Source organism: Salvelinus fontinalis, chromosome 28 (assembly GCF_029448725.1).
Source record: "Salvelinus fontinalis isolate EN_2023a chromosome 28, ASM2944872v1, whole genome shotgun sequence".
NCBI lineage: Eukaryota > Metazoa > Chordata > Actinopteri > Salmoniformes > Salmonidae > Salvelinus > Salvelinus fontinalis.
In genome coordinates this window covers 40,300,633-40,328,548 of record NC_074692.1, presented here as the reverse complement: position 1 = coordinate 40,328,548, position 27,916 = coordinate 40,300,633, and positions in this window count along the sequence as shown.

The window sequence follows — 27,916 nt, the reverse complement described above, 5'->3', positions numbered from 1 at the left end:
ACTTATTGTAAGAGTAGGGATGTTAACCCTGGTGTCTTGGCTAAATTACTGATCTGGCCTTTTTTATTTTATTTTTTTATTTCACCTTTATTTAACCAGGGAGGCTAGTTGAGAACAAGTTCTCATTTGCAACTGCGACCTGGCCAAGATTGTCACAATGGCGTGTATAAGTGGCAGAGGAAGTCAGGCGCAGGAGAGTCAAATAGAGTGTAGAATGGAGTACTTTAATTAAAGTCCCAGAAATCTGCTCCATAACACTCACGGAAAAAATATAAAACAAATCTGGGTACGAAGACCCGTCGCACACCTATACACAATTAACACAACACTTGACAACGAACAATCTCTGACAAACACATGAAGGGAAACAGAGGGTTAAATACACAACAGGTAATGAATGGGATTGACAACAGGTGTGTGGGAAGACAAGACAAAACCAATGGAAAATGAAAAATGGATCGATGATGGCTAGAAGACCGGTGAAGTCGACCGCCGAACACCGCCCGGACAAGGAGAGGCAACGACTTCGGTAGAAGTCGTGACAAAGATAAAGCATAGCAGTGTGAACAGACAACAACACAGAGTTTCACATGGAGTAAACAATAAACAAGTCAATAACATGGTAGAAAAAAGAGAATCTATATACAATGTGTGCAAAAGGCATGAGGTAGGCAATAAATCGAATAATTACAATTTAGCAGATTAACACTGGAGTGATAAATCATCAGATGATCATGTGCAAGAAGAGATACTGGTGTGCAAAAGAGCAGAAAAGTAAATAAATAAAAGCAGTATGGGGGTGAGGTAGGTAAATTGGGTGGGTAGTTTACAGATGGACTATGTACAGCTGCAGCGATCGGTTAGCTGCTCGGATAGCAGATTTTTTAAGTTGTTGAGGGTGATAAAAGTCTCCGACTTCAGAGATTTTTGCAATTCGTTCCAGTCGCAGGCAGCAGAGAACTGGAAGGAAAGGCGTCCAAATGAGGTTTTGGCTTTAGGGATGATCAGTGAGATACACCTGCTGGAGCGCGTGCTACGGGTGGGTGTAGCCATCGTGACCAGTGAACTGAGATAAGGCGGCACTTTACCTAGCATAGCCTTGTAGATGACCTGGAGCCAGTGGGTCTGACGACGAACATGTAGCGAGGGCCAGCCGACTAGGGCATTCAGGTCGCAGTGGTGGGTCGTATAAGGTGCTTTAGTAACAAAACGGATGGCACTGTGATAAACTGCATCCAGTTTGCTGAGTAGAGTATTGGAAGCTATTTTGTAGATGACATCGCCGAAGTCGAGGATCGGTAGGATAGTCAGTTTTACTAGGGTAAGTTTGGCGGCGTGAGTGAAGGAGGCTTTGTTGCGGAATAGAAAGCCGACTCTAGATTTGATTTTGGATTGGAGATGTTTGATATGAGTCTGGAAGGAGAGTTTGCAGTCTAGCCAGACACCTAGGTACTTATAGATGTCCACATATTCTAGGTCGGAACCGTCCAGGGTGGTGATGCTAGTCGGGCGTGCGGGTGCAGGCAGCGAACGGTTGAAAAGCATAAATTTGGTTTTACTAGCGTTTAAGAGCAGTTGGAGGCCACGGAAGGAGTGTTGTACGGCATTGAAGCTCGTTTGGAGGTTAGATAGCACAGTGTCCAGGGAAGGGCCGGAAGTATACAGAATGGTGTCGTCTGCGTAGAGGTGGATCAGGGAATCGCCCGCAGCAAGAGCAACATCATTGATGTATACAGAGAAAAGAGTCGGCCCGAGAATTGAACCCTGTGGTACCCCCATAGAGACTGCCAGAGGACCGGACAACATGCCCTCCGATTTGACACACTGAACTCTGTCTGCAAAGTAGTTGGTGAACCAGGCAAGGCAGTCATTAGAAAAACTGAGGCTATTGAGTCTGCCGATAAGAATATGGTGATTGACAGAGTCGAAAGCCTTGGCCAGGTCGATGAAGACGGCTGCACAGTAATGTCTTTTATCGATGGCGGTTATGATATCGTTTAGTACCTTGAGCGTGGCTGAGGTGCACCCGTGACCGGGTCGGAAACCGGATTGCACAGCGGAGAAGGTACGGTGGGATTCGAGATGGTCAGTGATCTGTTTGTTGACTTGGCTTTCGAAGACCTTAGCTAGGCAGGGCAGGATGGATATAGGTCTGTAACAGTTTGGGTCCAGGGTGTCTCCCCCTTTGAAGAGGGGGATGACAGCGGCAGCTTTCCAATCCTTGGGGATCTCAGATGATACGAAGGAGAGGTTGAACAGGCTGGTAATAGGGGGTGCGACAATGGTGGCGGACAGTTTCAGAAATAGGGGGTCCAGATTGTCAAGCCCAGCTGATTTGTATGGGTCCAGGTTTTCCAGCTCTTTCAGAACATCTGCTATCTGGATATGGGTAAAGGAGAAGCTGGGGAGGCTTGGGCGAGTAGCAGCGGGGGGGGCGGGGCTGTTGGCCAAGGTTGGAGTCGCCAGGAGGAAGGCATGGCCAGCCATTGAGAAATGTTTGTTGAAGTTTTCGATTATCACGGACTTATCAGTGGTGACCGTGTTATCTAGCCTCAGTGCAGTGGGCAGCTGGGAGGAGGTGCTCTTGTTTTCCATGGACTTTACAGTATCCCAGAACTTTTTGGAGTTAGAGCTACAGGATGCAAATTTCTGCTTGAAAAAGCTGGCCTTTGCTTTCCTGACTGACTGCGTGTATTGGTTCCTGACTTCCCTGAACAGTTGCATATCGCGGGGGCTCTTCGATGCTATTGCAGTTCGCCACAGGATGTTTTTGTGCTGGTCGAGGGCAGTCAGGTCTGGAGTGAACCAAGGGCTATATCTGTTCTTGGTTCTGCATTTTTTGAACGGAGCATGCTTGTCTAATATGGTGAGGAAATAACTTTTAAAGAATGACCAGGCATCCTCAACTGACGGGATGAGGTCAATATCCTTCCAGGGTACCCGGGCCAGGTCGATTAGAAAGGCCTGCTCGCAGAAGTGTTTTAGGGAGCGTTTGACAGTGATGAGGGGTGGTCGTTTGACCGTGGACCCGTGGCGGATGCAGGCAATGAGGCAGTGAACGCTGAGATCTTGATTGAAGACAGCAGAGGTGTATTTGGAGGGCAAGTTGGTCAGGATAATGTCTATTAGGGTGCCCATGTTTACGGATTTAGGGTTGTACCTGGTGGGTTCCTTGATGATTTGTGTGAGATTGAGGGCATCAAGCTTAGATTGTAGGACTGCCGGGGTGTTAAGCATATCCCAGTTTAGGTCACCCAACAGAACAAACTCTGAAGCTAGATGGGGAGCGATCAATTCACAGATGGTGTCCAGGGCACAGCTGGGAGCTGAGGGGGGTCGGTAGCAGGCCTTCGTAGCAGGCCTTCATACCATCGTAGCTTACAATTTGGCTCATTCAACAGTACATTCTGCATTTGTTGCTTCTGTATTTGGCCTCTATAATCAAGTCATTTCTACAGTACATTCTGTATTTGACCTCAATAATCAAGTCATTGCCACAGTACATTCTGTATTTGACCTCAAAAATGTAAAACAACAAGCCTACAAGCACTGGCTAACAACACATCTCAGTGTGAGATAGAGAGAGAGGGGAAAACAGAGAGTGTAATCGATGTGCACAGTAGCACCACCATAACCTTTCTAATTGCTGCATTAAATATTAAGGTGAATGGCTGCCAGCGTCGCTACAGGCAACATTAAACTTTAACATGAAACGAGCTGAACTTCACTTCAGAGCACAACTCATCCCTCACTATCACCCACATGCACCTTTACCGATACAGAGGGATGGAGGGAGAATAGGAGTCTACAGGAACAAGATAGATATAGAGGACAGGAGAAGGAGATGGAGGGAGGAAGGTGTAAGGAGATGGAGGGGGGGGTGGAGATGAGGAAGGGAGGAGAAGATGGAGATGGAGGGAAGAAGGGGGGAGGAGATGGAGGGAGGGAGCGAGAGAGGGGTAAGGAGATGGAGGAAGGGAGGAGGAGATGGAGATGGAGGGAGGAGGAGATGGAGATGGAGGGAGGAAAGGGGGAGGAGATGAAGGAAGGGGTAAGGAGATGAGGGTGGGTGGAGGAGATGGAGATGGAGGGAGGAAAGGGGGAGGAAACAGAGAAAGGAAGGGGTGAGGAGATGGAGGGAGGAGGAGATGGAGGGGGAAGGAGATGGAGGGAGGAAGGAAGGGGAGGGGGAGTTGGGAGGACATCTCTGGTGCCATAATCCTCCTTCTATCACTCCCCAACGCACTTTAACTCATAAATGATGGAGAAGCAGAAGGATGAAGACAGGGATAAATAAAGTGGTGAAGAGAATGAAAGGGAGAGGTGTAAGGACATGGGTATCACGCTGAAAGGGGAGTATTCATGATACGACCCAGTGGCAACAATGTAGTAGGACCATTATAAGACTGTGTGCTAGAAGCAAACACACACACATGCACACGCACTCACACACCATGGTAGTGATTCAAAGAGACCATCACAGAAAGTGTCAGTATTAAGTTCAAGACCTCAGACTCCTCTGATCAAGTCAGTAAAGTTTAAATGTTAGAACTCCTCCTTCTTTCAAACATGTGAGAAATAAAAAGAATGTGTGAGAAGGGAGGGGGGGGCACAGTGGAATAGAACACAGACGGCGCTTTTCAAATATCAACCAAATGATATGGAAGGTGAAGAAATGGAGGGGGCTTGGAAATGAAAGGAGAAGGTCTTCTAGCAGTATTCAGTCTATTCCCACAGCTAAACTCAACCCAAATCAATTACTAGGAGTTAAAAGGAGGAGTATGGATGAGAGGATGAAAGGGGAGAGAAGAAGAGAGGGTAAGAGGGCAGACTGGCATGGTCTAAAAATCTGTTGTCAGGGGAGGAGGTTAAGCTCTCATTGTCTGAGTATGACAGTGTACGTAAATGTACAAAAAAAACTTATGAGTCAAGCTACAAAGTGACAATAATAAAATAAGCTTATTGTGGGTGTGGGTTTGAAAAGCCTGAATTCATAACAACATTTTGAACCACAATGTACGGCTGGGCGGAATACCCTATTTTACGATATTGATGCACAAACCGGTTTGGGTTTTTACTTTACCTTCTATAACAGTATTTGAATGTTTGGTTTGATAAATGAGATACTGCGTGTATAAAATCTATTTTTACACTTTACTCCGCTACGAGTCATCTCTCTCTGCACTCTCTCTCTCTATGCCGCGTTCCACACAGATCTAGCACTGCCCCACACAGACCTTGCGCCGCCCCACAGAGACCTAGCCCCGACCCACACAGACATAGCCCTGACCCATAGCCCTTACGATTTATTTATTGTTCACCTGGTAAGGAACAGACACTATCTGACAATAGCCTACACCTGTCTTCATCCTGATCCTAACCTTCATTGGCAGTTTGAAATGTAAAGCAAAAAGCCTCAATGGAACAATTAGGTCTAAGAGAATAACAATATATAACCCCTAATGAATCTTTAAAAGTGGTGGAAAAAGTACTCAATTGTCATATTTGAGTAAAAGTAAAGACACCTTATACCTTAGTAGAAAAGGACTCAAGTACAAGTGAAAGTCACCCCGTAAAATAATACTTCTAAAACTATCTGGTTTTAAACATACTTACGTATAGTGGTGGAAAAAGTACTCAATTGTCATAACTGAGTAAAAGTTAAGGTAAATGCTTCAATTTCCTTATACTAAGTAAACCAGACAGCACAATTTTCTTGTTTATTTTATTTACAATAAGCCAGGAGCACACTCCAACACTCAGACATTATATACAAACGCAGTATGTGTCCACTAGATCAGAATCAGTAGGGATGACAATGTGTTATATTGAGGAAAAATGTATTTACTATGACTGTGATATGTGGTTGTCCCACCTAGCTATCTTAAGATGAATGCACTAACTGTACTGTAAGTCACTCTAGAGTCTGGTAAATGACTAAAATGTAAATGTAGAAACATCGAGAGAGTGGTGTAGAGGAGATGGGGAAAGGAAGGGAACAGAGGGGAAGATGAGGAGGACTAAGGAAAGAGGTGGACAGAGATGGAGGGGGAGAAGGAGGTATGGAGGATAGGAGTGTGTGTAAATCCTATGGAAGGATAAATAATTCAGGTCTTGTAAAGCCACCAGAGCCATTCAGGAAAGAGCTGAACAAAACAGCATTCACATCCTCTGCTACTGCCGACAAAGACACACTAAGGATCTTTATGGGAGAGTGAGATACATCAACTGGCTTTGGGTGTCTCGTGACGATTTCTGGTTTATATTACGAATTTAAACTAACATTGACCAGTCCTGCATGTCAGTATTTCTAAATCTTTATTGGCTGTTCATAAGCAGACCTTCAAATAAAGTGTTATAGTGTATCAATATTATGGCTGTCTGTCAGTAATTCAACAGCATTCACCTCACCAGGAATACAATGGACAGACAACATTCTCTCTATCAGGGCTCTACAGTGCAACCATTTTACTCGCACATGTGCCTAAACATTTTGCTGTGTGACCTATATATTTTTAGGTCTATAAAAATTAAGGATTCTAGCTTAATTACCTCAAACATTTCTGTGTGTGTGCCTACATTTTTCTACTTAAGCCGAACCCTGTCTATTCTCCGCTCTTTTCAATCGCCTTTTCTGACACAGAGCAGAAATATTAAACTCCTCACTATCAATTCAACATGGGACGAGAAACAGAGCTGAATAAATTGATTATTTGTTAAACAATGTGTGGTGAGAAATACAGTAGTGAACCGGTGTTCTTATGAAATAGCAATAGACATACTAAATAGGGGGAAGCATGGAGATTGTTTCTGAATACATCCTGTCAAAGAAAGAGATGACGCAGAGATCAGCTCAGTGAATATTTTGGCTTGTAAAAAACAGGAGAGAAGAAAAATGTGGATGCTTTATTATGACAGGAAAACGTTTAAGAAGGGCTAATGGTGAGCCAGTCAGTTGAGAGTCCCTGAGTATTAACAGACACACCCGAGGCTTTGAGTCGTGTAAACAAAATGAAAGAACATTAGGGATAATTGCGCAACTTGATCCCGATATCGCCGACAAATAAGGAGAAATTGAGGTGAAGAGGGGGGCATGTGGACACAACGAGGGCTTAATGAGAAGAGGAGAGGAGTTAATGAGAGAGGGAGACCTCCAACGGTGTCAGAGACAGGCAATTCAATTCCACTTCCGTCAAGGTGTCCTGCAGAAAACATTCGAATGCCACTTTAAAAATGTACTTCTTAATCAGTGAAAAAGTATGCTCCCCAGTCTCTCTCTTAACTCAGAGTCAGTCATCAATTAAAGGCCATGTTCCACTCTGAAAAATAATAATAATGAGTAGTCAATATACAGTAGGTATCTATCTTTTTTATTTATTTATCCGACATTGTAAATTGAAGATATAATCCAATATATACTTCTGGGCATGAAATATAAGCATTGTCCTGGCTTGACGTAGATTCAGGTGAATAATTTTGGAACGTTGAGCCATTGACTGCACCAGATGGCTGTGAGAGAATGGGTTTCTTTTGACAATGAAGCACCGGACTACAGCCATATCGTTTTCAACCTAGAAGAAAGAGGACCTAGAGATGGGAGTAGGCAAGATGAAGTCGGTCAAGATTGGCGAAAGAAATGTCTATGTAAGAACAGACGCTGGAGACAAGAAGCAAGTACAGGGAGTGAACATTTAATGGATAAGCAGACATATAACAAAACAGCAACGGAGTCTGGACAGGGGGAACAAAACAACATAATGACAATAATGCTGACATGGGGAACACAACTGAGGAACAGACAGATATAGAGGGGCAATCAACAAAGTGAAGGAGTCTAGGTGAGTCCAATGAGCACTGATGCGTGTAATGATGGTGACAGGTGTGCGTAATTATGCGAGTCAGAGAGCGGGAGCAGGCGTGACATTCTAGTTGTTCAGAAAAGTATGGTAAGTTGCAGAGTGAGTGTCATTGTTAATGGCCTAGTTGGTTAGCTAGCTGGGTTTTACACTTAGCTAGCAACCTAGATAACTAACTAAACTGCAATTATCATAAACCATTATTATCTAGCTAGCTACGGTAGCTAAATATCTTTCAGATGTAAAGTAAGCCGGATTGTGTCATGTCAGAAAAAATACATGTTAGCGAGCTAGCTCACATTAGCTTGATCAGTCATGAAGCTAGCAAATATATAGTTGTTATTTTATAGAAACCTTGCAAGCTACAGTCCACTTAGCTAGCTAAGGTGGTGAATACAGACTGATGGCGGGAGTTAGCAAACTATCCTGCAGCAGTTTCAATGTAGCCAGCTAGCTAGCTAATGAACTGCATTTTAGAAGACTTTATCAAATCAGATGGACAGCTTAGCAAATATAGCTACTGGTTTTCCATCACATCTAAAGCTGCCTTATACAGCTTGCCAGTTGCTAGTAAAGTAAGATGATTAGGTCAGAAATCCGCTAGCAATGCCAGGTTCATGCCTTTAACCAACAAAAATCATGTATTAAAAGGACAATTATCTTCAAGCAGATAATTTTATTCTAGGATTTCAGGTCAAGGAGTAATAGCTACTTGTTTGTAGAACCGGCGTCTTCACCAGATGTTGTCGGAGTCAGCTCCAGAGTCCTCATCTGAACGAACGTCACAGGCTGCGTCATGCACTCGATGGGGCGTTGCTTACTGGAGCACATGCTTCACACATTTTTTTGGTATTGCTATCTACAAGGGCTGTCTATTCTATTTATATTGGCAATTTGTACTTGCAACATTGCCTTTAACTGGTCCATTCTATGTTCCTGGAAGGGAAACAACCAACCATCAATTAAAGCTGTGTAGGCGAAGGGCTTTGGGCAAGAATTGCTTTAATCAGGGCGAGACATGAAATCCAAAAAGGCAAGGATAAAATGGTTGATGATGAAATCGAAAAAGGCATGGGTAAAATGGTTGATGAAGCCGCAATATGGAGGTAATTTTCATGTTAGACCACTACACCTGTCAAATACCCTGAAGCAGTGACCAGATTAAAACAAAAGTGGAAAGTTGTAATAGATATTGAATCCTCCCATTTAGCCTACATTTTCCGCAATACAAGGATGATAATCTTTTTTAATAATAATCTTTCTTTCTGTAGGAACTAGTAAGACTACAGCGCACGAATGTGACCGGCTCACACAAATATCAAAAATATATATTTTAATAGAAAATAATTTTCAAAAAAACATCCATACACCATCAACAATACCATACAGAGAGCACACAACTAGAACACCCCAGCTTTAAACGTGTATTTCATGGCAGAAAGGCAACAGTAAGAGACAAACAGATATATATTCTATCGTCCCTTTCACTGGTCTTGGTGCGTATAGAGACCAGATATTCTTTTCATTATAATGCCGGCAATTGATTAAAGGTGTACGAAGGCTTGATCCTCTGTTTTCACGGCACTTTTCTCTCTTTATCTTTTTCTTAGCCAGACTAGAGTTTCCGACTAGTAACCGCTAAGCCAGACACTGTATGTTCTATATGCTTTTCACTGAAACATTCAACAAAGACTGAGGACAACTCACGGCATAAAATGAAAAGTACTCAAGCTCATAATTATTGGAGAAAAGAAAAGCTGCATTGATTGGACTTCTAAAACAAGCCTCTTGCTCACTGCAGTCACGTAATGATTGAAAATCATTACGTGACTGCACTCATGTCAAAGAAAATAAAAATTGCTCAATATATATATATATATTTATAGTTGGTATTCTCATAAATAAACAACAGTAAGAATAGAGAACACAATGACATGACGGAGAATTGCATCTAAATTAGATTTAGATGTTCTATTAAAACAGAGACCCAAACAAAAAGGCTGTATCCATACTGCACCAGCCAGAGGCTGTATCCATACTGCACCAGCCAGAGGCTGTATCCATACTGCACCAGCCAGAGGCTGTATCCATACTGCACCAGCCAGAGGCTGTATCCATACTGCACCAGCCAGAGGCTGTATCCATACTGCACCAGCCAGAGGCTGTACCCATACTGCACCAGCCAGAGGCTGTACCCATACTGCACCAGCCAGAGGCTGTACCCATACTGCACCAGCCAGAGGCTGTATCCATACTGCACCAGCCAGAGGCTGTATCCATACTGCACCAGCCAGAGGCTGTATCCATACTGCACCAGCCAGAGGCTGTATCCATACTGCACCAGCCAGAGGCTGTATCCATACTGCACCAGCCAGAGGCTGTACCCATACTGCACCAGCCAGAGGCTGTATCCATACTGCACCAGCCAGAGGCTGTACCCATACTGCACCAGCCAGAGGCTGTACCCATACTGCACCAGCCAGAGGCTGTATCCATACTGCACCAGCCAGAGGCTGTACCCATACTGCACCAGCCAGAGGCTGTACCCATACTGCACCAGCCAGAGGCTGTATCCATACTGCACCAGCCAAAGGCTCCACAATAAGAAAACAACACAACAGAGTTTGGCTTGATTGACCTTCTCCACAGTCGTATCAAAATGAATTTATTTTCACAGGCCCAACACAAACATAGCCTAATCAACAATATTACAACAATCAAGATGATCTTTGAACTGGCATTTTTCTTTTCTGCTTCTATACGTGCCCCTATCCACGAAAGAGAAATCAATAAAGACAAGCGCCAGCAGACTAGACTGTTAAAAAGTATATTACAAGTACAGTACAGTGTGGTTCCATCAACATGGTTTCCCACTCCTGGGAGAAACCACGATGCCACACTGGCACAACAGAAGAGTTGGCAGCCAAATGGATGAAAAGAGGTTGATGACATTCTCATAGAAATATCCAACATGACAATTTATTTGTTTGAGTCCCCGGCAGCATCTGCTGGGACCAGAAAAGACTGCGATATTAAAGGGGATTTTCAGCTAGCAGGGGAGAGTAATACGGCACGGGCGCACAGACACACACATACACACATACACAGACACACACATACACAGACACACACATACACAGACACACACAGACACACACACACATACACAGATACACACATACACAGACACACACATACACAGACACACACATACACAGATACACACATACACAGACACACACATACACAGACACACACATACACAGATACACACTTGGCATCGAAAACACAAGGAATTTGTAACTTCAATGAGAAATATTAACTCCCATTATGCAGTAAAGTGAAATTTCACCAAAATGAAGAGGGGAAAAACTCCAGGAGCGATGGAAATTCAGCTTGGCCAAAAGCAGAATGTGATCATCATAAATAGTTTGTCCCTCACAGCCCCTCAGACAGACAGAGAGAGAGATACAGTGCAGACCTCAAAGGCAAATACAGGCTCATGAATAGGACTTCACTCAGAAGGAAAGAATAGGTTTTCAGCCCGGCGCATAAGATATCAACTCTCCATCTATATACAGTGGGGCAAAAAAGGATTTAGTCAGCCACCAATTGTGCAAGTTCTCCCACTTAAGATGAGAGAGGCCTGTAATTTTCATCATAGGTACACTTCCACTATGACAGACAAAATGAGAAAAAAAAATCCAGAAAATCACATTGTAGGATTTTTAATGAATTTATTTGCAAATTTGTTCAGGGACACATTATTCAATTTCTGTTAGTCACATGTCTGTGGAACTTGTTCAGTTTATGTCTCAGTTGTTGAATGTTGTTATGTTCATACAAATATTTACACATGTTAAGTTTGCTGAAAATGAATGCAGTTGACAGTGAGAGGACGTTTCTTTTTTTGCTGAGTTTCTATATAAAAGAGAGAGAAGGTTCCAGACACTGCTGTTATTCTAACAGCTGGAGAAATGCATAGCCAAATGAAACCTGGATCCTACAGTCTACACATGTCTTCTGGGTCTCTGCTGAGGCCTCTCATACTGTAATCTCTCAACCATCAACTGACTCTGCCTGCCCCCAGAGAGGACAGGTCTTGCAGGAAAAACAAAGTCCACTGAACACACTGATGACAAAAAATAGAGCAAGAATGAGTAGAGAGAGAACGGGCAGAAATTGGGAAGGTGGGAGAGAGAGAGGAATAGAGAGAAAGAAAATCAGGGAAAGGGAGAGCAATAATAAATCAAATCACATTTTATTTGTCACATACACATGGTTAGCAGATGTTATTGCGAGTGTAGCGAAATGCTTGTGCTTCTAATTCGACCATGCAGTAATATCCAAAGAGTAATCTAACCTAACAATTTCACAACAACTACCTTATACACACAAGTGTAAAGGAATGAATAAGAATATGTACATAAAAATATATGAATGAGTGATGGCCGAACGGCATACGCAAGCTGCAGTAGATGGTATAAAGTACAGTACACACATATGAGATGTTTACATACCCTACATTACTCATTATATAAAGTGGCATTGTTTAAAGTGGCTAGTGATACATTTATTACATACATTTTTCCATTATTTAAGTGGCTAGAGTTGAGTCAGTATGTTGGCAGCAGCAACTCAATGTTAGTGATGGCTGTTTAACAGTCTGATGGCCTTGAGATAGAAGCTGTTTTTCAGTCCCTCCGTCCCCGCTTTGATGCACCTGTACTGATCTCGCCTTCTGGATGATAGCGGGGTGAACAGGCAGTGGCTCGGGTGGTTGTTGTCCTTGATGATCTTTTTGGCCTTCCTGTGACATTGGGTGGTGTAGGTGTCCTGGGGGGCAGGTAGTATACCTCCGGTGATGCGTTGTGCAGACCTCACTACCCTCTGGAGAGCCTTACGGTTATGGGCGGAGCAGTTGCCGTACCAGGCGGTGATACAGCCTAACAGGATGCTCTCGATTGTGCATCTGTAAAAGTTTGAGTGTTTTTGGTGACAAGCCAAATTTCTTCAGCCTCCTGATGTTGAAGAGGCGCTGCTGCACCTTCTTCACAACGCTGTCTGTGTGGGTGGACCAATTCAGTTTGTCCATGATGTGTACGCCGAGGAACTTAAAACTTTCCACCCTCTCCACTACTGTCCCGTCGATGTGGATAGGGGGCTGCTCCCTCTGCTGTTTCCTGAAGTCCACAATCATCTCCTTTGTTTTGTTGACATTGAGTGTGAGGTTATTTTCCTGACACCACACTCCTAGGGCCCTCACCTCCTCCCTGTAGGCCGTTTCGTCGTTGTTGGTAATCAAGCCTACCACTGTAGTGTCGTCTGCAAACTTGATGATTTAGTTGGAGGTGTGCATGGCCACGCAGTCATGGGTGAACAGGGAGTACAGGAGAGGGCTGAGAACGCACCCTTGTGGGGCCCCAGTGTTGAGGATCAACAGGGTGAAGATGTTGTTACCTACCCTCACCACCTGGGGGGCGGCCCGTCAAGAAGTCCAGGGCTCAGTTGCACAGGGCGGGGTCAAGACCCAGGGTCTCAAGCTTAATGACGAGTTTGGAGGGTACTATGGTGTTGAATGGTGAGCTGTAGTCGATGAACAGCATTCTTACATAGATATTCCTCTTGTCCAGATGGATTAGGGTGATGTGCAGTGTGATTGCGATTGCGTCATCTGTTGACCTATTGGGGCGGTGAGAAAATTGAAGTGGGTCTAGGGTGTTAGGTAGGGTGGAGGTGATATGGTCCTTGACTAGTCTCTCAAAGCACTTGATGATGACGGAAGTGAGTGCTACGGGGGCGGTAGTCATTTAGCTCAGTTACCTTAGCTTTCTTGGGAACAGGAACAATGGTGGCCCTGTTGAAGCATGTGGGAACAGCAGACTGGGATAAGAATTGATTGAATATGTCCGTAAACACACCAGCCCGCTGGTCTGCGCATGCTCTGAGGACGCGGCTGGGGATGCCGTCTGGGCCTGCGGCCTTGCGAGGGTTAACACGTTTAAATGTTTTACACACGTTGGCTGCAGTGAAGGTGAGCCCGCAGGTTTTGGTAACGGGCCGTGTCAGTGGCACTGTATTGTCCTCAAAGCGAGCAAAGAAGTTGTTTAGTCTGTCTGGGAGCAAGACATCGTGGTCCGCGACGCGGCTGGTTTTTCTTTTGTAGTCCGTGATTGACTGTAGACTCTGCCACATACCTCTCGTGTCTGAGCCGTTGAATTGCGACTCTACTTTATCTCTATACTGATGTTTAGCTTGTTTGATTGCCTTGCGGAGGGAATAGCTACACTGTTTGTATTCGGTCATGTTTCCGGTCACCTTGCCCCGATTGGTCGGACCAGCGTTGAACAGACCTGAGCGCGGGTGCTTGCTGTTTTAGTTTCTGTCTATAGCCTGGGAGCAACAAAGTGGAGTCGTGGTCAGCTTTTCTGAAAGGAGGGCGGGAGAGGGCCTTATATGCGTCGCGGAAGTAAGAATAACAATGATCCAGGGTTTTGCCAGCCCAGGTCGCGACATCGATATGCTGATAGAATTTAGGGAGCCTTGTTTTCAGATTAGCCTTGCCAGCAGCATACCACCCTGCATACCACTGCTGGCTTGCTTCTGAAGCTAAGCAGGGTTGGTCCTGGTCAGTGCCTGGATGGGAGACCAGATGCTGCTGGAAGTGGTGTTGGAGGGCCAGTAGGAGGCCCTCTTTCCTCTGGTCTAAAAAAAAAAATATCCCAATGCCCCAGGGCAGTGATTGGGGACACTGCCCTGTGTAGGGTGCCGTCTTTCGGATGGGACGTTAAACGGGTGTCCTGACTCTCTGAGGTCATTAAAGATCCCATGGCACTTATCGTAAGAGTAGGGGTGTTAACCCCGGTGTCCTGGCTAAATTCCCAATCTGGCCCTCAAACCATCATGGTCACCTAATAATCCCCAGTTTACAATTGGCTCATTCATCCCCCTCCTGTCCCCTGTAACTATTCCCCAGGTCGTTGCTGCAAATGAGAACGTGTTCTCAGTCAACTTACCTGGTAAAATAAAATAAAATAAAATAAAAATCCCAGCTACAATAAATGCAGCCTCAATCCTGTGTGGTTTCCAGTTTACATAGTGTTGAATGAAGTTCTTACAGGGCCATCGATGTGTCTGCTTGGGGGGGGATATACACCACTGTGATTATGATCGAAGAGAATTATCTTGGTAGATAATGCGGTCGGCATTTGATTGTAAGGAATTCTAAATCTGGTGAACAGAATGACTTGAGTTCCTGTATGTTGTTATGATCACACCACGTCTCGTTAATCATAAGGCATACACCCCCGCCCTTCTTCTTACCAGAGAGATGTTTGTTTCTGTCAGCGGGATGCGTGAAGAAACCAGGTGGCTGTACCGACTCCGATAGCGTGTCTCGAGTGAGCCATGAAAGAAAGTGAAAGAAAGAACATTACAGTCTCTGATGTCTCTCTGGAAGGCAACGCTTGCTTGGATTTCGTCTACCTTGTTGTCAAGAGACTGGACATTGGAGAGTAGTATGCTCGGGAGCATACTGTTATCAGTCTGTCATCAGTGTAAGCACCATAGAAACGCTCTCATAACTGTTTCTGAATTACTAGACAGAGGGTTTTCCTCTTTACCAAGCTCTTCATCATCTTCTCCCTTTTACTCTTCTCCTGTTGACTCATTTTTACTGTCCCCCCACCCACACACATTACATTCTAAAAGTTGTTAAATAGTCTGACCTTTGCTGAACATTCAAACTGATTCTAAATGATGACATCACATAGGGTAAGTGCAGTCCCTGTATTCCATTGAATTCCATATTAGAAGTAATTTCATAGGATCTCTGTGCTAAGTTCAGCCTTAAACAGTTTCCAGAAGAGAGCACTGAAGATAAGGTTGTAAATCCGCCTTCCTAAAGGTTGAATCTGGAGTTTTACAGAGTCTCTTTGCCCTTTGGTGATGTACTCCCTGCCCAGCTAGGTCTCAGCCTATGAAAGGTTTCATTTTATTTTCATGGGGTTGCTGACCACGGAGTAGAAACGCTGTGCATTAATCAGCAAAACCAATATAAATATAATCACGACCCAGGAGCAATTACAAATCTAATTGAGCATCTAAACAAAATATTGAGATGGCATTAAAGCAGTCCAATTTAGAACATACTTAAAAAGCTTGATCCTCACCCATAAAATGAACAGATATTATTTCCACAGGGAACGCCATAAAAAGAAAACAGGGCTGGGATTAGGAAGGGGGGCGAGGAAAAGAGAGACCATCAAAAAACAAAGTCGTCTTTGTGTTTAACATTGCAGTGTTTAAAAAAGCATGACATGCTTAAAAAGGGAGGGGAAAACATGTTACAAATGCTGTCACTGTCTGGCTTGAATCAAATCTCTCCAAAGGCTGTTCTTCCCATTAGTATATAAAGCTACACCTGAACATAATCAGTCTGTCAATATCACTCTGCAGGCCAATACCCGCCCAATAGCAACTACCTTCAATACAGTGTTCACCACTACACTACCCTCCTCATAATCAAAACCACCATATTATCCAATAAACCTTTTAATAATCAAATAACACTTGATTACGGTTACATGCACACTAAAAATTCGATATTAAACTGATTATGGCAGGAGGCCGAGTATGTAAATAGTCATGTAAACAAACACCTTACTCTGCTTATCTTTATCAGCGTAAGGTCATAATCAAAGTACACGTATGCCAATTAAAAACACCTGGTTTTCTGAGAAATCTTTCGAATTATTAAGACATGTAAACAGTTTAAATCAACGTTCGTGCTCACGCACGAGTGAAGTGAGTTGGGAAGAACTTTTAAAGTATGCATCCCAGAAAGAGTTCACACACAAACGTTATATGTCTGAACTCAAAATCAGGTTTCACAAAATCAGGTTTCACCAAATGAACATGGTCACTGCGGTAAAATGTTTATTTTCTGCTTTTATCAAAAGTCCCATCAGTAGCCTGATTTCAGATGTGTCCATGTAAACTGGATGATTAGGGGAATCTTTTTTCTTACAAAGCATATCAATGTTTTAAACAAACTATTACATTAATCTGACTATCCACAATAACCATATTTTTGTGTGTATGTTTCATGCACATTATCCAATATACCTGATTCTAATCAAATACCACAACTACCAAAGATACACTACCTTCTAACAATCAAATACCACCACATTATCCAATATACCTTCTAACAATCAAATACCACTACATTATCCAATATACCTTCTAATAATCAAATACCACTACATTACCCAATGCCTGCTAGTCATAAATATCACTCCATAAGTATTGAAAATATATTTATGAGCCTTTTTAGACGCCAAAAAATACCACAGATAACAAAAGGTGGTGAGAGAAGGAATACAATTAGAAACTTTTTGGCTATCAAATGCAGATTAAATAAATAAGCTAAGTGAAATGTCATTTCTTCTCCCCGGCTATGCCCCAGGTCATGTCCTGGCTTTAAATAAACTAATAAAAGCTGGGAAATGAGAGGGAATACAAATAGGCCTGACCGTTTGAAATGTCTTCATTACATTACTTCATTAACGGTTGCCTCCTCCTCAATGAAGTACACGTATAAATATGTTTAGTCTCTGAGGTGAGAGCTGCAGTTGGTGCGCTGGTTGAAACTTGAAACATGAATAACTAACAGTCAAAAGTTTGGACACACCTACTAATTCAAGGGTTTTTATTTATTTTTACTAATTTCTACATTGTAGAATAATAGTGAAGACATCAAAACTATGAAATAAAACATATGGAATCATGTAGTAACCAAATATTTGTGAAACAAACCAAAATATATTATAGATTTGAGATTTGAGTTGTTTAGTCTGTAGCCACCCTTTCCCTTGATGACAGTTTTGCACACTCTTGGCATTCTCTCAACCAACTTCACCTGGAATGCTTTTCCAACACTCTTGAAGGAGTTCCCACATATGCTGAGCACTTGTTGGCTGTTTATCCTTCACTCTGCGGTCCAACTCATCCCAAACCATATCATTTGGTTGAGGTCAGGTGATTGTGGAGACCAGGTCATTTGATGCATCACTCTCCTTCTTGGTCAAATAGCCCTTACACAGCCTGAAGGTAGAACATAGTAGAAAATAGTCAAAATAAAGAAAAACCCTTGAATGAGTAGGTGTGTCCAAACTTTTGACTGGTCCTGTATGTTTGATGTTATGACAGGTGTGTGTATAGTCATCACATTGGGGAAGTTGGAATTTTCTGAATGTTAGATGCTGACAAATTTGAAAATGACTCAAATCAAATCAATATTTTATTTGTCACATGCGCCGAATACAACTGGTGTAGACTTTACCGTGAAATGCTTGATTACGAGACTTCCCCAACAATGCAGAATAAAGTGGTAACAAAAGAGGAATAAAATACACAATAATGGAGCTATAAACAGGAAGTAGCAGTACCAGATCAATGTGGAGCTATATACAGGAAGTACCAGTACCAGATCAATGTGGAGCTATATACAGGAAGTACCAGTACCAGATCAATGTGGAGCTATATACAGGGAGTACCAGTACCAGATCAATGTGGAGCTATTTACAGGAAGTACCAGATCAATGTGCAGAGGTATGAGGTAGTTGAGGTAGATACAGTATGTACATGAAGGCAGGGTAAAGTGACTAGGCATCAGGATAGGTAATATTAAGGTATTTGAGGTAGATATGTACATGAACGCAGGATGAAATGACTAGGCATCCGGATAGATAATAATAAGGTATTTGAAGTAGATATGTACATGAAGGCAGGGTAAAGTAACTAGACATCAGGATAGATAATAAAGGACATAGTAGCAGCAGGAAATTATAAATGTAAAAGTGTGTGTGAGTGTGTGTAATGTGTATGTATGTGCGTTTGTGTTGTGTCGGTCTGTGTGTGTGTGTGTGATGTGTGTGTGGGCATATGTAGTGTATGTGAATGTGTGTGGGTTTTGTGTCGGTGTGTCAATGTAGTGTGTGTGAGTGTATATGGTTTGTGTATATATAGTCTAGAGTGTGTGTACTCATTAGGACAACAAAAGGAATCTGAGTGTTCTGTTGAATCCTGTGTGTTAAGAGGTGTAGTGGGGGAAAACAGCTGTGGTTCTTGTCTTAGGGCAATAACAGGTGAAGGAGAGCGAGGGAGAGAGGAGGATAGAGGTGGGCGACAACGCCCGTCAGCCCCTAAGAGAGCCCTGCGGGAAGGTTATCCCTCTTCTCAATCCCTCTTTCATTTCCATCCTCTCCTCTCCTCCAGAGCAGTAATTAGTCTGAATCAGCCACTACAGTAGCCCACCTGCATACAAACACCCAATCATGTTTACTGTTCAGGAATCCTTAACAACACAGCAGCAACTACACCACACACACACACGCTAAGCTAATTACCTGCACAGAGCAGCCTAACAGCCTGGGGGTAAGCAGTGATTTACCACCTTTTGGAAGGAAATAATAAATAAACAGTCACAGGATGTACAGAGCCAGACCTCAGCAGATATCTCAATAGCACTGTTTATTGATCGATCTGTCTGTCTGTCTGTCTGTCTGTCTGTCTGTCTGTCTGTCTGTCTGTCTGTCTGTCTGTCTGTCTGTCTGTCTGTCTGTCTGTCTGTCTGTCTGTCTGTCTGTCTGTCTGTCTGTCTGTCTGTCTGTCTGTCTGTCTGTCTGTCTGTCTGTCTGTCTGTCTGTCTGTCTGTCTGTCTGTCTGTCTGTCTGTCTGTCTGTCTGTCTGTCTGTCTGTCTGTCTGTCTGTCTGTCTGTCTGTCTGTCTGTCTGTCTGTCTGTCTGTCTGTCTGTCTGTCTGTCTGTCTGTCTGTGTGTGTGTGTGTGTGTGTGTGTGTGTGTGTGTGTGTGTGTGTGTGTGTGTGTGTGTGTGTGTGTGTGTGTGTGTGTGTGTGTGTGTGTGTGTGTGTGTGTGTGTGTGTGTGTGCGCGCGCGTGTCACAGCTCTCTGGCTCATTTATTTAGCCATTTATTCATTTGTTGGGAAGAGGCACTTTATCTTGCCAGTGTTTGAAAAATTAATGTGCTTACTTGTAAATGAAAGACCCACTTAAGGTGTCAGCATGCTTCAGTTCGGCTGGCGCCTAGCCGACCCGAACGAGTGTTTTAAACGAGTGTACTCCCTTAAAAGATCTTCACTTGAAAAACGAGAAAAAAAGCGTCAAAAGTACTGTTTGTCAATTTTGAGACACCGTAGCCAAGACACACTTCCTCAAAATAGTCAGAATTCATCAAAGATCATTAAAAAAATCTGTAGTTAATTTTGACGTTTTTGCTGATCTTAGTCGCGCAGTTTTACATCTAACTAAGATGTAAGATGTATTGTTGCAATATTTCTCTATGAACAAATGTGCATGAGAACGAGTCATCTCGCATTGAATGACAACAAAGACTTTATTGAAGAATCCCTACTGTTGACCAATCACCTACGAAGGGGCATAGTCTTCGGCTCCGAATTGCAGCTTTCCTCCAGAAAAACTGTGAGCCCAAACAGCCGAAAAACGAACAAAAACGTCACAAAATATCATCTGAATATACATGTATGCACAAACTCTTCCGAACTGTTTCGGCTGGGAAGCATGCCAAAGCCTTTAGGGGAGGTTGGAGGGCAGAGGCAGAGGAGGAGGGGAGAAAGGGGGAGGTGGAGGGAGGAGGAGGTGGGGGGAGAGGGGAGAAAGGGGGAGAGCAGTAGTGGGGGCAGACAACCCATGCTGATGAGAAAGCTATTGAATAAGCAATTTAACACTCCAATTCAAACAGCTGCTGCTTTATTTACATAATTTAAGGGAACAAATAAAAATGATTTCTTGTATTTTCTTTGCTTTTGAAAAGTGAGTGGAAATTAACACCATGGGTTCACTTTAACAGGTAGGTCAGATCTAATTTACCTCTCCCTCCAGGGACAAATTAAGGGGAGCTTTTAAAAAAATACCCCATTGACCAACTCCCCTCACAGTCCATGAAGTTACTAAACTACCAACTCTAAAAATAGCTCAAAAATATAAGTTAGAGGCATTTTTCATCACAAGTGGTCTGAAGTCGAGATCCACTTTTGCAGGCATGAAAACATGAAACATCCTACTTTGCTTTTGAAGTGAACCATCCCTTTGTAATGATCCAATAAACAAGTCTGTTTGCATCTTTCAAACCAGGTGTTTTACAAAATTAACGATGACAGAGATAGAACGTAAAGAAACCTGCATAAAGAAAATATATATTTCTTCACCACTGATGGTGGTAAAACAGACTTGTAGCAGATTTTTAAAAAGTCAGTCCGTGATGAGGTAGTGCACTAAACATGTACTTTTTCACTTACATTTTCATGTCCCGAATAAAAATCTACAGTTCCTTGTGTTTCCATCGCATTTTCAACTCTATCAACTCGAAAGTTTTGTCACAAAAACGGTTGCGTTAAATAGCAAATTGTCAAGTGTGCTCCAGCCAACAGCTGGCAGATACAGTGCTGGTAGGCTAGTCTACATGATGAGATTGTTATGGATAAGAGCAAGCATATTTTTATTTGTCAAATGGCAGTCAAGCATGGATCATCACGTCACTCGAATAAAACCATTGATATTTATTGGAAAGAAGCATCAACCTCATCACCTTGCACTTTCACCACCCTGTGAAATTCATCAGAACTTATTTCATCTGCAAACTAATAAACTTCATGGTTTCCCGAGTCATTGTTGGATGACCACACAACATACATTACATGGCTAAAAGCATGTCGACACCTGCTCGTCAAACATCTTGTTCCAAAATCATGGGTATTAATATGGAGTTGGTCCTCCCTTTGCTGCTGTAACAGCCTCCACTAGATGTTGGAACATTGCTGATGGGACTTGCTTCCATTTAATGCCACAAGCGTTAGTGAAGTTGGGCACTGATGTTGGGCCATTAGGCCTGGCTCGCAGTCGGCATTCCAATTCAACTCAAAGGTATTCAATGGGGTTGAGGTCAGGGCTCTGTGCAGGCCAGTCAAGTTCTTCCTCACTGATCTCGATAAACCATTTCTGTATGGACCTCACTTTGTGCACGGGGGCATTGTCATGTTGAAACAGGAAAGGGCCTTCCCAAACTGTTACGACAAAGTTGGAAGCACAGAATCGTCTAGAATGTCATTGTATGCTGTAGCGTTAAGATTTCCCCTTCTGAAACTAAGGGGCCTAGCCCGAACCATGAAAAACAGCCCCAGACAATTATTCCTCCTCCACCAAACTTTACAGTTGGCACTATGCATTGGGGCAGATAGCGTCACCCTGGCATCTGCCAAATCCAGATTCATCTGTCAGGCTGCCAGAAGTTGAAGAGTGATTCATCACTCATCATTTGTTTCCACTGCTTGAGAGTCCAATGGCAGCGAGCTTTACACCACTCCAGAGTCCAATGGCAGCGAGCTTTACACCACTCCAGAGTCCAATGGCGGTGAGCTTTACACCAGTCCAGCCGACGCTTGGCATTGCGCATGGTGATCTTAAGCTTGTGTGCGGCTGCTCGGCCATGGAAACCCATTTCATGAAGCTCCCGACGAACAGTTCTTGCGCTGACGTTGCTTTCAGAAGCAGTTTGGAACTCGGCGATGAGTGTTGCAACCGAGGACAGAAGATTTTTATGCGCTACGCGTTTCAGCACTCGGCAGTCCAGTTCTGTGAGCTTGTGTGGCCTACCACTTCACGGCTAAGCCGTTGTTGCTCCTAGATGTTTACACTTCACAATAACATCACTTACAGTTGACTCGGGCAGCTCTAGCAGGGCAGAACTTTTATGAACTGACTAGCTGGAAATGTGGCATCCTATGACGGTGCCACTTTAAAAGTCACTAAGCTCTTCAGTAAGGCCACTCTACTGCCAATACTTGTCTATGGAGATTGCATGGCTGTGTGCTCAATTTTATACACCTGTCAACAATTAGTGTGGCTGAAATAGTAACATCCACTCATTTGAAGGGGTGTCCACATATTTTTGTATATATAGTGTATAATCGCATGACTCCAAGTTGACTTTGATATGATAGTTATTATATTATATAATATGTGATAGTTATTATATTATATAATATGTGCGCATACAGGCGTTTCCACCGCCATTCCTCACAATACTTCGACCCACCAAGTCGAATTAACACATTTTCTGTCTGCATTCTTAAAATGTTAATGAAACGTTCTGTTTACGACACAGCTGTCGGTATGACTGGAATGGAAACGTGGTTAGTGAAAGAAAATGTCATGCAAACTTCTCGCTAAATCCAAACACGATCAAAACCAATCTCCTCTCCAGCTTTACCATCTAACAGCTGAGAACTTTCACAAGCCTCAGTAACATTGGCTTTGACTGCAGTGAAAAATGCCTTAGTAAACTAAACAACTTGGAGCCACAAACGGTCAGCTCACTGTCTCCCCTCCCTGATTTAGTATTGTTTTACACCGGTTTTATCATGTGGAGAAAAAACTTGGGAACATTTTCTCCACTCCATGGTCCTACAGTATGATACACTGGAGGATTACAAAAAAAACACATTCATTTCTAGAAAGCAGCCGGCGATCAGTTGTCATTTTAATGTTCCTGACGAGAGAGGTTGTGAATTCACAGGATATTCCATATGCAGCTACTGCTGAGTGGGGGGGAAAGACTGTCACCCAGGACTACAGCACGGAGACATCACAACATGCCAAAACACCTGCATCTGCACACACATATTATAGTTTGCCCAAGATCTAGACACCATGTTACTGCCCAGAGACAACCAATACTGAACAGTGTTTATGTTGTGTATAATAGTATAATGTTGTTCAAAGGCCATAATTACTTTTGGTTGAACCCAGAATGACTGCTGTAAACTCAGGTTCTACCTCTCTATCAGAGCCCAGGCCTGGCTGCACAGAGGCCCTGAAATCAGAGAAGTTTCAGCTTTACTTCCACGCATTCAGTCTGTCTGTCTGTCCATCTGTCTGCATGTGTCTGTATGTCTGCCTGTCTGTCTGTCTGTCTGCATGTGTCTGTATGTCTGCCTGTCCATCTGTCTGCATGTGTCTGTATGTCTGCCTGTCTGTCTGCCTGTCCATCTGTCTGCATGTGTCTGTATGTCTGCCTGCCTGTCTACCTACCTGCTTGTCTGCCTATCTCTCGGTCCGCCTGCCTGTCACTACCTACAGCTCCAGTCTGATAAGGGTACAGTGGGGAGCTTGTTACACACAATTATTCCAGCCTGGACTCATCTGTCCCACCGCCGTCCCCCCATCCTCCCTCCCTCCCCCTCTATTAGAAGCTTTACTGAACTGTGACTGAGTCATTTCAATAACGCCTCAGGTTGCAACACTCCGTGCTAATTAGCTCGTTAAATAGGGAGGCAATTATAGAAATCCATTGTTTTCCTCCCCTCCATCCCTCAATCCCCCCACAGGAGTGTGTGCAGGTTCCGGTGTGGGGCTGTGAGGTGGCTCAAAGGTGGTACGTCTTAATTTAGGGGAAGAGGGGGCACGTTTTGAGTGGACACACATCTGGCATCTTCTTGTCATCACAGTTTCATTGATGCATCAGCATGCTTGCACACACAGAGAGAGAGCGAGAGGAGAGAGACAGGTAAAGTGAGACACAGCTTGTCTGTGAAATGAGACCGCTCCATCCTTCAGAGGCCGAGCTAACCAGAGTCAAGTCTTGATTTGCTGCCTACTTGGAATGGCAGAGACTGTGTTGTCCAACCAAACTGACTACACAGCTAGAGCACAGACAACGCGACTACACCACCGACACCACAGCACAGACACCACGACTACACCACAGACAACACAACTACACCACAGACAACACAACTACACCACAGACAACACAACTACACAACTACTAGAGAACGAGAGAGAGAGGGAAAACGAGAGAGAAAACAAGAGTGGGAGAGTGAGAGTATGTACTTTCATTGAAATTCTCTCTCTTGTTAGTTTACCAGAAGTCTTTCAGTGCTCACAGACAACCTGAACACGACCTCCCATCTCCACGCCCTCACCTCACATTGAGTCACACATCTAACAGAACTGTTTCTAAAGCTCCTCTTTCCCCCCAGTTCATATCTCCACGAAGACTATGCTCATGTCAATCCGGGCACTTTTCATGGCTTTAGTGTCCTTCAATATTATTTACTATTGCACGCCATACAGCTACCTCCCAATCCATTTGTGTGGAATGAAACATGCAGTGAGCAGAGACCAGGGTTAGAGGGAGACAATAGAACAGACCAAGGTTAGAGACTACAGAACAGACCAAGGTTATAGGGAGACAATAGAACAGACCAAGGTTATAGGGAGACAATAGAACAGACCAAGGTTATAGAGAGACAATAGAACAGACCAAGGTTATAGGCAGACAATAGAACAGACCAAGGTTATAGGCAGACAATAGAACAGACCAAGGTTATAGAGAGACAATAGAACAGACCAAGGTTAGAGACTACAGAACAGACCAAGGTTATAGGGAGACAATAGAACAGACCAAGGTTATAGAGAGACAATAGAACAGACCAAGGTTATAGGGAGACAATAGAACAGACCAAGGATATAGGGAGACAATAGAACAGACCAAGGATAGAGACAATAGAACAGACCAAGGTTAGAGACAATAGAACAGACCAAGGATAGAGACAATAGAACAGACCAAGGTTATAGAGAGACAATAGAACAGACCAAGGTTATAGAGAGACAATAGAACAGACCAAGGTTAGAGACAATAGAACAGACCAAGGTTAGAGACAATAGAACAGACCAAGGTTATAGGCAGACAATAGAACAGACCAAGGTTATAGGCAGACAATAGAACAGACCAAGGTTAGAGACAATAGAACAGACCAAGGTTATAGGGAGACAATAGAACAGACCAAGGTTATAGGGAGACAATAGAACAGACCAAGGTTATAGGGAGACAATAGAACAGACCAAGGTTATAGGGAGACAATAGAACAGACCAAGGATATAGGGAGACAATAGAACAGACCAAGGATATAGGGAGACAATAGAACAGACCAAGGATAGAGACAATAGAACAGACCAAGGATAGAGACAATAGAACAGACCAAGGATAGAGACAATAGAACAGACCAAGGTTATAGAGAGACAATAGAACAGACCAAGGATATAGGGAGACAATAGAACAGACCAAGGATAGAGACAATAGAACAGACCAAGGTTATAGAGAGACAATAGAACAGACCAAGGTTATAGAGAGACTACAGAACAGACCAAGGTTATAGAGAGACAATAGAACAGACCAAGGTTAGAGACAATAGAACAGACCAAGGTTATAGGGAGACAATAGAACAGACCAAGGTTATAGAGAGACAATAGAACAGACCAAGGATAGAGACAATAGAACAGACCAAGGTTATAGAGAGACAATAGAACAGACCAAGGATAGAGACAATAGAACAGACCAAGGTTATAGAGAGACAATAGAACAGACCAAGGTTAGAGGAAGACAATAGAACAGACCAAGGTTAAAGGGAGACAATAGAACAGACCAAGGTTATAGGGAGACAATAGAACAGACCAATGTTACAGGGAGACAATAGAAAAGACCAAGGTTAGAGACAATAGAACAGACCAAAGTTATAGAGAGACAATAGAACAGACCAAGGATAGAGACAATAGAACAGACCAAGGATATCTGGAGACAATAGAACAGACCAAGGTTATAGGGAGACAATAGAACAGACCAAGGTTATAGGGAGACAATAGAACAGACCAAGGTTATAGAGAGACAATAGAACAGACCAAAGTTATAGAGAGACAATAGAACAGACCAAGGATAGAGACAATAGAACAGACCAAGGATAGAGACAATAGAACAGACCAAGGATAGAGACAATAGAACAGACCAAGGTTAAAGGGAGACAATAGAACAGACCAAGGTTATAGAGAGACAATATAACAGACCAAGGTTATAGGGAGACAATAGAACAAACCAAGGTTAGAGACAATAGAAGAGACCAAGGATAGAGACAAACAATAGAACTGACCAAGGTTAGAGACAATAGGAGACACCAAGGTTAGAGGGAGACAATAGAACAGACCAAGTTTGGGAGTAAGTATATGTTTGACTTTGATATGCCAATTTACCAAATATTTCATATTAATACACAAATTACATCAGATTTGATATGAAAAGACATTACAATATGGTTTGAAAGTATGAAACAATCACAAAGCAGGAGTGTTTGCTTACTTGTCACCCTGAGGATGGAAAACAATGGAAGTTGAATAGAAAATGTTTTTTATTGTAAAAAAGGCAGCGTACTGGTTTTTCATGATAAAGAAGCATTTTCTATTCTATTCAGCTTCCATTGTCCTCCAAGAGTGGCTGAATATATCTAGCTGAGCCCAGGCTTGGATTTGGTCATGCAGTGCTGAGGATGCCAGACGGGACCCAGACCTGTCCAAGACAGTTCCCAGATGAGACCCAGATCTGTCCAAAACAGTTCCCAGACGCCAGGGTCCAGCTGGACAGTGGTCAGACAAGGGGTTCTGGGGTTCAGTGTCACTCCATGTCAGAGACACGCCTGTCCCTTTCTCTCTCTCTCTCAGCAGGAGGGCAGTAGCCTCCCAGAACAAGGAGTGACCCCCCTGGCCTGAGTCTCTGTCTGTTCTTATCAGGAACACATTGAATCTGACACCACTCATCTGCTCTACTCTCCTCTATTGTCATTAAAGGGGAGGTCACTTCCACTTTGGATGCCCTCACTGGCACACGCATACTGTGAGTCGGTCTGCCTGTATGCAAACACATAAATGCTCATAAAAACACTCACACACACAGAATAATAATGTAGTTTACAAACGTTCAATCAGGAAGGCTGACCTGAATGCCTTGTCACTAGTAAACACAACATAATTCACATTGCTTCCCATCTTACCTCATCAACATAGCAGGTATTTACAGGGTAATATTTATGTTACCTCATCAACATAGCAGGTATTTATAGGGTAATATTTATGTTACCTCATCAACATAGCAGGTATTTATAGGGTAAAATTTATGTTACCTCATCAGCATA